General features: G+C 37.7%; 1 protein-coding gene across 6 annotated transcripts in view; it reads left to right on the forward strand.

The window, feature by feature from the left end:
• The window catches only part of GAB1 (GRB2 associated binding protein 1), a 94,782-nt gene that overhangs the window by 30,282 nt on the left and 52,264 nt on the right, over positions 1–12,236 (forward strand). The window lies entirely within an intron of this gene.

Here is a 12,236-nt window from a genome sequence, read left to right on the forward strand (position 1 = left end):
AGTGTGGGAACTGCAGTTTCGCCTGGTGTTTTTTTTTTCTTTCTTCTTTTTAACTTCTGAAAAGCTGAGTCTTGTTTTGCTCTTGGAGCTGCTGCTGTTTGTGCTGGGCTGCTAAATGTCTAAACATGGACTGAGGTTGTGGAGAAAACCGTAGCCTATAACCAAAACTTTTGGAATTTGCAGGTATGGGCAAGGTCTCTTTGAGATTGCTGTGCTACTTTTGAAGCTGCAGGTGATAGCAGAAATAGTCTTGCATTCAGATGGTCTTGCAGAAAAATTCTTGCATGTGACATGAAAGAGAGCTAACAGTTGTGTAAAACAGATGCTTGAATGCTTTTGCATATGTGTTGGCCGGTGAAGTACCCTCTACAGTTTACCATAAATTTTTTCAAATTAATACACCTTCTTTTTTGATAATCCATTTGTAGAGCTGCTGGTTGTGCTGCACAGAAGGGGAAAGGAGCTCTAACAACTCAAATGGCAAAAGAGCCTTTTTTTTTCTTTTTGCAAACACAGTTAATCCAACCCATTTTTATCATAATAAGAAATGTTTTCTATGCTTACTAAAAAGGATCCTTGCTTTTTATGTGGCTTAATTTTTGACTCCTTGAACTATTTTTGGTTTTATCAAGACCAAGATGAGAACTGGAGAAAAGGAATATAATGCTCTATTGTCACTTGTTATACTGTAGTAGGTCTCAGCAGCATTAAATCATCCAGTGTAATTCTTATTGTTTCACTGAGTTCTTCACCATTTTTAGAGGATTCCCCCCCACCGCAAGACTATTTCCTTCATTTAAATGCTTTGTCTGTTATCATTTAGTCTGAGGAAAACAATCATCCTTATTAACTTGAAACTGAGGTCATTTTGATGTCATTCTTCAAAAATAATTTAAATTTCTTTGCAACAGGACACTACTGTGAAAACTGACTCTTTAAAATTAACTACTTTATTTGCATTGTAATTTCAGCTGGGCCTTTAATCAAAGGCAATTCAGTTGAGTCTCTACATCAGCTTTAGTCTGTGAATCTTATTATAATTTTTTTCTGAATAGTTGGCAGTGTGATCAATATTTCTGTGACTTAGTATTCAAATAGTAATGGCAGCAGTGAGATGATGAATTGAGGCAGTTGTCCAAAGTAGCAGTCAGTTTCTTCTCTAAATGAGAGTCACAGTGCTAGAGTGCACCAAGAGCAGTCACAGTCCAAATGAAACACATCAGTAGCAGTTTAAAATCATAGCACCACATCTTGATGTCATCTTTTGTTTGCTTAATGGAAGAAGTATCGTCAATGTGTTATTAGGCCATTATTAGGTTCTAGTCACCCATTTTTACAAATTGGTAGCAGAAGAGTTCTGAGATTCCTTTGTTGGCTCCGAGATGTAGGACACAGCTAATTAGCAAGCTCCTTCATTTGAAGCATCTTCATTAAAGATAATGCTTAATCATGGTTAATGACAGTATTCATTATAATAGTGGATAGTCTGGAGCTGCATCAAATAGTGATTTGTTACTCAATGCTGCTGAATAATTAGGTTGTTCCAGTAATTACCCTGTCCATGGTTATTTTCTTGCAAAAACATATTGTATTGGAATATTCTGACTGGCTTGCCATGGTTGCACTGATATATCTTGATCCTTTCTTGGACATGTAAGATTCCCAGAAGACACAAGCTGTCACCCTCTTTCCTAGCTCCTCCTCAAAATGATTCAACTGTTTATTATTTTCTGCCCCACACCAGGAAATAGGACAGCTCTTAGAGATCCATTGCTGTATCATGCAGGATATGTAAAGTAGAGGCAACATTTTCTTCTTTGTTTTGCTTCCCAGATGATGTAGGTTATCTCCAGGCAAGACTAACCTTAGGCTTGTGAGACGCTGTAATAGCAAAACTCTACTGTGCAGAATTTAGCCGTCTCTTTTTGCTATACACACCCAGTCATTACTAGTGTTGTGTTTAGTTTACACAATTATCTTATGTAGATAAAATGAGTTACTTTTTATAAGTATAATTTAACAAGCATTTACACAATATGGCATGGCTTAAGTGACCCTAAATCACTTGTGATTCAACTTGTTGGATGAGAAAATTTTCCAGTACTTATTTTATGGAAAACACAGAAACGAAACTTTAAAATTAAACTGTATGTAGCACAACTGCATCCCTCAGACAACTGTGTGTCATATTGAGCAACGCCAGGAGGACAGTTGATTGCAGGAAATCTAAAAATACTTTGTATAAGTTCATTGCCTCAGACACACTTGAAGTGACTTGAAACTCTAATGTATGCTTGTTAATATCCCACACATGGCAGTTCCAGGGTTTGGAACAGAGATCCTCTATAGAAAAAGCAGTAAAACTCTGAATTTGCATTTAGAATTATGTGCTTAGGCAGTCAACTGTCTCATCCTGTGCAGAGTTACTGCAGTTTCTCTTTCCCTCTGTAAACATCTGGGATTGTGATGATTCTCTAGATTACCTTGGAAATACAACAGGACGTTACACTTGCAGGAAATCAATTGTTCTCTCTCTGTCCTCCCAAGATACATGTGCACAAGTGTGTGTGCACCCATTCACAGCTGCAGGGAGATTCTTGGAGGATGAGCAAGAGTTGTTTTCTTTATGATGTTAAGAGGCACCTCTGATCAAGTATAAAAAATAAATACAACCAGCTTTCCCTTTTAAGTTGGAATCTGGAAGCCAAAGCATCAGAGATGCAGCCACATGCAGTCTGTACAGACATCCTTCCTGCAGATGGTCTGGGTGACTGTGGCCCTAGGAGCAGCTTCAGTGGGTGGTGAGGCGTGTGCCACCCCAACATCCCTTCAGAGCAGGACAGGGCACAGGGCAGGGCTTTGCTGAAATGCACATGGTGTGTTACTGCTAGCTAATGCTACTTTAACTCCTCAGGTCTTGGGGCTCATTAGTCAGTTTTTCCTCTTCTTGCAGGTGTGTTTCTTCCATGATATTTTGCACCTGGAACAGCTTACCCTTTACATATGTCTTGTCTCTGGTTTCATGAATGTACTTCAGTGCTTCCCCCTCTTCCATAAAACTTACTGTATTTTGTGAAACATTTCAAGTGTGCTTTTATTAAGTAAAATTAATGGGACTGTTCTGTTTTTCTTTTTGATTATAAATTTATACCATAAAATCTCATGTAGTTTCAATTAATATGTTAGCGAATGACTACTTGCTACTCTTGGAACAATGGTTGAGTAATTGTCTTACCAAATGGTAATTTATAATTGTAAAGTCATGTTGTTTCTGGTGTATGCATACCATATCTCTGCATGTTATAATGTACAACAGAAATTAGAGGCAGGAGGCAGATTCCAAAAAAAGATGTTATCCTTTATTTTCAGCCCTGAATCTGCACTACAGAGATTCGAAGATATCACAGATTGGTCATTAGCAACATCTTGGGTCTAGAGCTCACTTTGCTAGAGTTCTGCTGCCTCTGAAGACTTGTCTAGGCCAGCTTTATATTTTGACTATTAGTAAGACGATGCCCTGGAGCTCTTTACTCTTCATCTGTTCTGTCCCCTGGTAATGGTTGTTCCCTGCTTGCCAGCTTGAGAGAGCTGGCCGGGGGATAGGATCAGTAGAAGTGGTCAGGGTTCCCTGCTCCTCGAAGTTGGGATACATGGGGTTTGTCAGCCTGTGTGTAAACGTCTGTGTGTGTCCCTCATGTGGTGCTGTTCAGGGAGGGTGTTGGGTGTGCTGGGCAGGAGCTGCGAGGGCAGGCTGAGATACGCCTTGCTGCAGCCATGGTCTTGGCAGTGCCATGCAGCAAATATGTTGAGGTTTGTGGTTCTGAACTGCATCCATTGCAAATCCTGTAGGTGAGGTTTGAAAGCATGCTGGCCTGAGGAGCACCTGCACTTTCCCAGGACAGACTCTTTTAAATATTCAAAATTACAAAAACACCCAAACAACCCCAATCCTATATGTAATGTGGTCAAATGTCCACCTCCAGAAGCATTTTCTCATCTTTAAAGTTTTCTGTGGGTGTAAGTTCCACTGCGGCTTCACATTCTGCTTCATCATAATGAAGTCAGAAAGAAATTACTTTCAGGTGGGAAGATATTTCTTAAAGCCTTCTTTCAATATTTGCACCTACTGCAATGCCCTTGTTGGAAGTGTGGACCAATCTATAGGTTCTGACCAATGAGAAATGTGCCCAAAATAGCATGTTTTTATAACAAGTCATTTATAAATGACTTGTCTGGCATCAAGCATTATTGTGGTCTTGCATACCAAGCTTGAAATAATAATTTCTTGATATGTGGCAGTAATTGGAATTTTTAAAAAATTATTTTACAATTGCTGTTCCTATTCCAAATCCCTATTTTCTTGCACTGAAAATCAGTTTCTTCCCGTCTTTCACTCTTTTCTATTCACTGTTTGCTTGCAATTTTAAGATGCTTATCTTGCACTAGGAGAAGTATTTTAAAACCTTGGAGATCAACAAGAATAAGCAAATGCAGGAATTTCATTAATCTCTCACTTGGTTTCTATGAAAAAGAAGCCGATTTCTTGATTTAGTCTTAGTCTGTTCTGAATGATCGGTCACCTGCATGCATAAAGTCTTACCTTCTGCTCTCTCCTATCCCTCCTCCCCATTCCAGATCCTCCAGAAAAAATAACAGAAAGGTGAATAGTGATTTGATATGTTTGATTGTTTTTTTTATTTTCTCCCTTTTTTATCCTCTGAGTACTCTTGGTGATTCACTGGTCTTTCATCATAATGAGCTCATACCTGGGTATGTCTGTGATGCTCAGACTGGGTCTAGTCAGCAGCACAGTGTGCTTATTTCTGGCCTGTTGTGAGTAACAAAAATGATTGTGGGAGAAAAATGATCCCACTGATAAATGAGTGACAGAAAGCCAATAAATTGTGCTCTGCTATTAGAAATTATATTAGAAAAATGATATTAGAAATTAGTTCTCTCATCCTAATGTACCTCCCCTGGGCTTTATGCAACTCTTCGACCTGAGCTTAGAGTTATTTTAATCTAAATGACAATTTTATAGAGCATCACACAGAGGCATTAAGCAGACTTGGGATGCATGGTAAAACAAACTTCATATAGAGTTGATCTCTTGTTGTTTTGTTTGGGGTTTTTTTTTTGAGAGTGCAACTCACGCTTTTTTTGACTTTTCATTTAATTAACATTTTGGCTCCCTATAAAAACTAACATAATAACATCAGGAATCTTATTACAGGCAGATCATCCAATGAATTTCAAAGTTTTAGGTTGCCTAACATCTCCCATTATAGTACTGTCTTAGCTAAATCATGTTTGAACTGGTTATGCTAATGACTTTTGGTCCTGGATATCTGTTGTAAGCTGTGTGTGAGAAAAGGAGTAAAAATTAGATAATTACTGGTTTGTTTAAGCAAGATGTTCTTCTTCGTCCCCTACCCCTCTTAAATTGTTTCAGTAGCAACACTGAGACCCCCTGGAAGGTATTTCAGTGTTTTTCAACAAGAGCTTTTTGGGGGGCGATGGGAAGGAAGATCTTGGTCTCAGAAGGAAGAGACTTTTGGAATACTGTTCAAAGTCGAAAACAATAGAAAGTTCCTGAATGGGACAAAATTAATTATTTAAGTCTATTAACAGCTCAGCAGTGTGAAGACAGGCACTTTTGTACTGTGAGTGTTCCATGCTTACAGAGACCAGCTAACAGTTGCCTGTTCTAGGTAGATTTCAGTGTTATGCCAGTGGCAGGATAATAATGCCACTTTTAATACCAATATTTGATACTTTAGATGAAATAAAACATTATTAGAGAGCTATATTTTTTGCTTCTCTTTGTAGCCAAGTCACATGCATTTTTCCTCCTCTCCTCTGTCTTGTCTCCTTTCTATCAATTCAGTTATTTTGTTGAAATAGTGGAAGAAACATTATTGATTTGTATCTAGAGTTTTGATTTTGTGCATTTTTAAAATTTTATTACAATTTTATATCCTATTGCGAAGGACTGTATTTGGGTAGCAAGGGTAAATTATTTGTAAGTCTTTAATTATTTGAACTAGAGCTGTGTGCCTTCACTTTGGGATGTCCAAAGATGATATCCTAAAAATACAACTGCTTGAATTGCATATGCTTGTTGAAAAGTAGAAAATCTACTTGTTGAAAAGTAAAAACATCTAGAAAATCTAGATATTTTTAAAGGTATGTGTTTTGTCTCGAATGTCAAATTACACAAAGTCACTTTTTGGTATCTTAATGTCTAAAGAAAAATATTGCTCAGCAAAGCAAGAGTCCCAGGTCAGATTCTGGCTTCTGTTGGGCCAACTGAGTCAGTAGCTTACTAGGCAGTTAATTTAGGATAACGAGGTCCAAAGCGTTATTGCCCTGACATTGCCATGCTGGTTTTCCCACTTTGCATTTCCATTTTAAGTGAGTATTCTGGAGTGAGATGCATTCAGAGGAGTTTTGGATGCTTGGCCCAGCAAAAAGGGCTGATAACCAGGGTTGTAAATGTGTAAAGCTGCTTCATATTAGTTGTGTCAGTTGTGTGTGTGTGTTTCATATTTAGACTTTCTCATTACCCTCATCTGTCAAATAGAGCAAGTTGTACATGCCTTATGTTACTTTGAGGTTGGATGCTCCTGGCTTTGATGAATGAAGGGCATTAATTTCTGTAGCATTTTTATGCTGGTAACAGTAAAACAGGCAGAGGGCTGTGCTTTGTGAGCTCCACTTGATGGTACCTGAGGAAGAAGCTTGTGCTTCAGAAAAGGCAGCTACTGATGTTCTGTGAAGGTTTAAGATTTTTTCCAATGTGATATTTATTAACTGTAAACATGTAAATTGTTATATGTAAACTCCATATTCTCCATGAGAGCTGTTGTATAGAATACATAGCATATGTATGTGAAATTTAACAATGGAACGTGGCTCATAACCTGCTGGGTAGAAGTGACATTCATTTTAGGCTTGGACCTAGCAGTGTTTTCTCTCCACAATTCCTTTTAACCTGTGGGTTAGAAACTGTGCCCAGCTTTGGTTTGTGTGCATGGCAGTGTGTCCCTGTAGGAGTGATAGGAGAGTAAGCGGATTAGCATGATTGATACTGCGTGTCAGGGGTCTGGCATAATGGGCTACCATTGAGACTGCATCGTGAAACCGCACACGGATGAGGTAATCTCATTAGATGATTAAAACCTTCGTTGAGTCCACCAGATTGCAGAGCTTTCAGTTGTATTGCTGTTGGGAACTGATGCTAAATAAGTGAAGTGCTCTCCTTGGAGTGTTGCTGAAATGGAGATCTTGCTGGGTTTTTCTCCAGGATAATGGTTGCAGCAGCTGGAGGCTGATGAAGAGTTTTCCATCTTTCTGTGTTTAAAAGTAAGATTCTGCATGATGATGTTGTTTTCTCTTAAAATCATTGCCAGCCTTATCATGCTTTGCTGTTTTTTGTGAAATACTGTACTATTAATGTTGGGAGGATATGCTTTGTGTGACTTCCTATGGAATATTGCAGTGTAGGTATCACTGTTCTGTTTTTGTAGTGTCTGTGTTTTTCCTGCAGGTTGGCTTTGCCTTTGTTATGAGGTTTAGTGTAAGTGTCACTCCTTATCCTCTTGCCTGTCCTGTTTACAAGCAGGGTGGTAGGCATCACATGTTCATACCAGAGCTGGTGATATACAGAAACCCCACCTAACTTCTTCACATGCTACTTGTTTTAAGGAGCTCATTGAAAACACTGAATTTCAAATTAAAAGTAGTATGCTTGATTAGTCCTATACTTGAGCTTTGCTTTTGCTAACAAGCTACAAAATTTCTAATTCTGGATCTCCAGTGTTACAACATTTGTAATGCAGGGATTACTAGAATAGAATTTTGGAAATTTGGGACTGCTGTTGTAAGACTAGTAGTGACCACTGTTGCTGTCTAATCAGGTTTTTCTGTATTAAAAAAATAGTCCAGTTAATCTGTTGGGAGCTTGAGTACAAACGGAAGAAAGATTTGTAACTTCCATTGTGTGTTCTGAGCAGTTTGTCCATTTCTTTTGCTTGCAGAAAGTACAGTATGACACTAATAAGCACATCTAGTGAGACAAAAGCACACATATTCTATTTTTTTGGCAAGGGAACCACAGCAATGCATTATCTTCTGAATTCTGTTGTGAAATGTGGTTTATTTATTTAGCAGTTCTGCAAGGAAGTGACCTTTGTCTAGGAGCTATTTTGGATATGGTGTCAGAAAAAAAAAAAAAAAAAAGAAGTAAAAGAAGCCATCACAGCAGACGATTCCAGTATGTGAAGAAGTGGGACAATATACACACTGTGAAGAAAATATTCTTTCATGTGTATTTGACAAAAAATAAAATCACAGACTTGTACAAGTCAGTAACAGGTTACACACACCAGCAATGTATAGATTTGATCTGCAAAGCAAATCTAACACATCAAGTTTTTAGGTTTAATTTTAACAGCTTACTAAAAATGGCATAGCTTGATGATAGGAGACATCATCTTGAGATTGATTTTAAAATCCAGGGTTATACTGGCTATTAGTGATAGGCAAATTAGAGACAGGCCAATAATTCATTTGCAGAATCAAATAAAGTTTCCTCAAATACTTAAGAAAATAAATGAATTGAGAAGTTCTAGGTTTTTGGATTTTGAAAAAAACTTTTGAACTGTTCACAAAGTGTTATTTTACTATAGTTATATTTCTGTGTTGTATACTGAAGTGAATTGACCCTTACAATATCTGGTATGTATATTTAGGCAAATATTTTTCATTACAACTTTAGCGTGCTCTCAAGTACGAATTATCTCAAAATCTCCTTTTCGGAGACCTTGCTCAAGTCCTGATGCTTCCTGAAATGTTTGGGGCTACTCCATTAATGGCACGACTTTGCAGGTACTTTTTACTGTGAGAACAAATGTTATGCAGCTGTATTTTGCCAGTGAAGGACCTGTTTCTCTGAACCGAATATAAAATTATGAAGTGTTTCCATAAAACAAGGCAAGTGTTTTGATTATGAGAATAGAAAAACTCCTTTGTTGGTATGAGTGCACCCAGCTTACTCTTTCCAGAGCGTCTCCTCTGAACGAAGGAGAGAAAATCACAAATGAGAGACCTCACAAGACCCTTTCCAAAGAGAATGAGTTACTGGCTTTGCTTCTTCATGCAACTTTCTTCTTTCTGCATGCTGGATGTGCTTAGAAAATGAACTTCAGGGATGATATCTCAGCCTGGAGAACAGCTGTTCTCCCCTGGAGCACTTACAGTTGTTTTCCCCTGGAAAACAACTGTAAGTGACCTGTCTCCAAATTCCTCTCCTGACTGAAGTGAGGGAAAAAAAATATTGTAATGCAATTTCTTAGATAAATGTTGGGTAGAGTGGAGAACTGGAGTCAAGTGCCTGAGCTGTTGCAGAAGAGAGGAAGATAAGGCTGAGCCCTTCTCCTTATAAAATGCAGTGGAAGATCTAGGTTATCCAGAATGTGTGTTTTGTCCTTATTCTTTGTTCTTAAAGAAAACAAATAGGTTTTTTCCACTGGCTAAAATTTTGATGATGGCAATTTGTGCTTTGCCCACCAATTTCCTTTCACTGTAAGAAATCTGTATCCGCTGTTTTTGTTTCTTTTGCCTTGGGTTAAGCCAGGTGATTTAAACTACTTGATTGTCTGTATGAAATGTTCAGGAGTTATTTTGCTAAGCATGAACCAGCTCTTGAGCCGTCTCTTTTTTTTTTTTCTGAGAAACTTTCCACATTTCTTAAAATAGTGTGTTCACAACATATTTGCTCCACTGTTTTGTGCTGTTTTCTTCCTTCCCACCTCCCATAACAACCTAGTGGGTGAAGAGCAGCACCTCATGCTCTACCTCTTTGCTGTTTCTTTTGTAATGTGTTTTCTGAGCTGACTGGCCTGCCTCCAAAAGTGCATAAGTGTGTTTATACATGCACCCTAATAATAGAATCATAACACCAATTTGTTTTAACTGGAATGGAAATAAAAATATAAGTATTGTGAATCAAAGAGAAAGCAGTCATTTGTATATGCTTCTCTGCCCTGTCAGCTCATTTCTGTTGAGTGTGATAAAGTCACTGAAACTTTTCTTATGTTCTGTGGGAATTTTGTCAGTTCTGTTGGTATGCTGTGATACCTCTTTTAAATGCTAAGAAAATTTCAGCTGTACCTTCTCCCCCAAGCTGCATCTGATGCTGCTAGGCAGAAGGTGATTAATTTGTATGTCTAGTTCAGGCACATGGTACTGCAGAAAATCATCTATGCCTGCAACCGTGGAGAGGAATTCATAGTGTAGCAAACCATTGAACTATGTTTTTATTATAGTGTTTAAGCAGATTTGTAAGAGGTAGTAAGCATACAATGAATACTGGTTATGCTTATTTATTAGTCATGAAGTGACTAGCAAAATTGATCGATCCGCGTATTTTGGTTAAAGTGCCAAGACATTAAATAAGTGCTTTTTATTGTTACTTTGATTCAGCGACTTTCATCACCAAAATAATTTTCCTCTGGATTGGAGCAATTTGGATTGTGTCCATCAGTAGCTGATGTGAGCAGTTCTAGCAGTATTTATACTATTCACATGCCATGGGACCTCATGTTTTAAAGTTTATGTTTTTGAACCTAAACACTCTGGCTATATCATCCCATGGTCCCACCCTCAAAATCTTCTGATCTTTACTGGGTGGTGGTGTAATTTTGCTTTAGTAAAATCTGAGTTGTCTTACCCAATCTGCTGGAATATATCTTATTTTCTGTGAAAAAAATTTAAATGGGAGTGTAAGAATGGACGTTGTGGCCACTCTGGCACATCAGCTTGTTACCAAAAGTGAGAATTCCTTTGTTTCCACGTCACTCAGCCTTTGGCCTCTCTGTCTGTAGAGCATAACCAGTGCTCCCAAATCATGTAGTAACTCCAGTGAAGTGGCACCTGCCTGGCTGGGGGCTGACAGCAGCAGTGCAAATAAAGTGACGTTAGTAGTGTCTTGCCTGCACAGTCAGTGACAGTGAAGATACAGTCACTCTGCATCAGTGATTTCCAAAATTCTGGTTTGACATTGTTATTAGTGGTCTTAGTTCGTCTCTCGTGATTCAAGTTGTGAATAAGCAGCTTCAGCTCTGTGGCTTTCTGGGAGGCAGAGACTTCCATAAGAGGCAAACAACATGCTCAAATTTAAATAATCAAATTAGTTGTGTGTCTAACTGGATTCATAATAATAATGTTATATATAGGTTTAAGAGGTGGAAAATTTTGTACAACATACTGTACAAAATTAAATATTGCTTCTGCTTTCATTCCTCTTGCTCTTGTCTCAAAGCTCTTTCCATTTTAAGGGCTGAAAATGGTTCTTGTTAGAAATAGACTACACTTTTTCAATGTCATGGTACAGATGTTGAAAAACAACCAGTGCTATAGCAAATCATTACTACTTATTACATTAGTATGAGTTATTACTCATAAGTGGCTCCAGAATGAAAAGGGTTAAATTAGAAGTTGAGATAAAGTACCTACTGAATTAAGTTGTTTTGTCCATTTGAGGTTATCCGCTATTAAAAATATTTTGAAACTTCTACATGTGTACCATATAATTCTGTTAGATGACAAACAAAATGTAAAAAAACATGTTTTTCCCTTTCCACAGTCACATTGTTCCTGAAGTGCTGGCAGTGGTAAGAGCTTCCAGTCAGTAAACAAAGTAGATGCCATTTAGGTGTATAAGAAAGACAACAAATAAAGTACCAAGAGTCTAGTTTTAGAGTTTCTTTCCTGCCTGTAAGTTAAAAATCAAAAATTAAACATATTTATAGCAAATGAAACCAGTTATGAAACTAACAAAAAAAAAGTTGGCGAAAACATTTGGATAATGCAGTGCTTGCTTTTCATGTCAAAGAGCAAAATGGCAAAATTTGAAGTACTTTGCAGACCAGATAAGGTAAAGGGTAACACTTAAATCTGCTCAAAACCAGAAAATAAATAATAATAATCTGATGGGCTTTAAATTCTCAGAGCAGTGTTGGTAATTTAATTGTAGATTTTTTTTCTTTAAAGTATATTTTTAATGTTTTTCTCTGTTCCATGATGTGACCTGATACAAATGAAGAAATGAACAATCTCACTGTACTGAGCAAACAGCAGGCTAATTGTTCACTTTTTATTGAGTGCACAGAGGAGGAGGGGAATAGTTTGTGGTGAGATCAGAAATTTTTGATTTCCATGAATCTCTTAGTTAC

The sequence above is a fragment of the Passer domesticus genome, chromosome 4 (assembly GCF_036417665.1).
Source record: "Passer domesticus isolate bPasDom1 chromosome 4, bPasDom1.hap1, whole genome shotgun sequence".
Lineage (NCBI taxonomy): Eukaryota > Metazoa > Chordata > Aves > Passeriformes > Passeridae > Passer > Passer domesticus.